At 37.0% G+C, this 1679-nt stretch overlaps 1 non-coding gene across 1 annotated transcript; it reads left to right on the top strand.

Moving 5' to 3' along the window:
• Positions 1-72, top strand: Trnae-cuc (transfer RNA glutamic acid (anticodon CUC)). The gene has a single exon. It is a non-coding gene; the product is annotated as a tRNA-Glu (tRNA).
• The last annotated feature ends 1607 nt before the right edge of the window (positions 73-1679 follow it).

Below are 1679 nucleotides of genomic sequence, written 5' to 3'. Positions count from 1 at the left end.
TCCCAAGTGGTCTAGTGGTTAGGATTTCGCGCTCTCACCGCGACGGCCGGGGTTCGATTCCCCGCTTGGGAAGATATTTTTTAGTCTAAATAATTTTCTTGTCATGTCTGAGTCGGTCTGAAATGTCATGTTTGATTGATTTATTCATCTCTTTATTATAACTTACTTGATACTTTTCATTTCGTCTGAAATGTATGTTTTATGCTTGTACTAGTATTTGTTTTATTGTAAACTCTAGGCCTATTTTCTTTGTGCGTTTCAGTTGGTCTGGCTTTATTAAAAATGTATTTATTTGTTTATTTATTTGTTTGTTTATTTGTTTATTCGTTTATTTATTCATTCATTCATTTATTTAATTTATTTCGTTGATATTACTGACTTCGTCTGCAATCTTTGTTTGTGCTTCTGCTATCATTTATGTTAGGCCTCATTTCAACATTTGTATGGTCGCCTGAAAGATCTGGTTTGCGCAGTATGTATTACATGTAAACAAAAACAAAAAAAATTTAAATAGTTGTAAAAAAAAATTTTTGCTCGCTTTTGTACATGTTGGAAAATTGAAGAGGAAGATTTTGCCTGAAAATCATAGGAAATGTGTAAATATACGACTTTTTAAACATTTTATTTCTAAGCTCCCCCCAAAACGGGTTAAATGCCAATCTAGCAAATGTTTAGAGCTTGAAAAAGGAAGATGGCACTTCGTATCCAATCTTTAAGTTAGACACCAGGAGCTGAAAACGATGGCTTTTTATGTGTCTCTTAAAGTATGGTTTGTACTTTGAGAACTGATGAAAAAAGCTAATTTTTCTAACACTGTAAAAATCCTTTTTCGCTTTCCCCTGAAAAGACACTCCAAGGCCTCTTAAAACACCGTTCTTACACATATATATGATTTGCATTTCTACTTGAATTCAACCTTTCAAGTTCATTAGCGTTCTTGTGTGTGTGTGTGTGTGTGTGTGTGTGTGTGTGTGTGTGTGTGTGTGTGTGTGTGTGTGTGTGTGTGTGTGTGTGTGTGTGTGTGTGTGTGTGTGTTTTAAGTTGAAATCTTTTAATGTTCATTGTACATGATTTATTGTGAGTTGTGCATCTATTGCATGGTATTGTCCATAAGTGGATAATGTGTTGCTGTAAGTTTATTGTTACGTTATTTTGTTGGAATGTATATATGTATTTGATGTTTTTCTTCTTCTGCGTTCGTGGGCTGAAACTCCCACGTACACTCGTGGTTTTTGCACGAGTGGAATTTTACGTGTATGACCGTTTTTTACCCCGCCATTTAGGCAGCCATACGCCGTTTTCGGAGGAAGCATGCTGGGTATTTTCGTGTTTCTATAACCCACCGAACTCTGACATGGATTACAGGATTTTTTCGTGCGCACTTGGTCTTGTGCTTGCGTGTACACACGGGGGTGTTCGGACACCGAGGAGAGTCTGCACACAAAGCCTGGGTTGACTCTGAGAAATAAATCTCTCGCCGAACGTGGGGACGAACTCACGCTGACAGCGGCCAACTGGATACAAATCCAGCGCGCTACCGACTGAGCTACATCCCTGCCCTATTTGATGTTTAAATAGTATGGTTTTATTCATAGTTAATATGTAAAGAGCGAAGAGCATAGTTTACTGTGGTTCGCGCTATATAAGCTGTCATAATTATTATTATTATATATATATAA

The sequence above is a fragment of the Littorina saxatilis genome, linkage group LG7, assembly GCF_037325665.1.
Source record: "Littorina saxatilis isolate snail1 linkage group LG7, US_GU_Lsax_2.0, whole genome shotgun sequence".
NCBI lineage: Eukaryota > Metazoa > Mollusca > Gastropoda > Littorinimorpha > Littorinidae > Littorina > Littorina saxatilis.
This window is presented reverse-complemented; position numbering and strand designations above follow the sequence as displayed.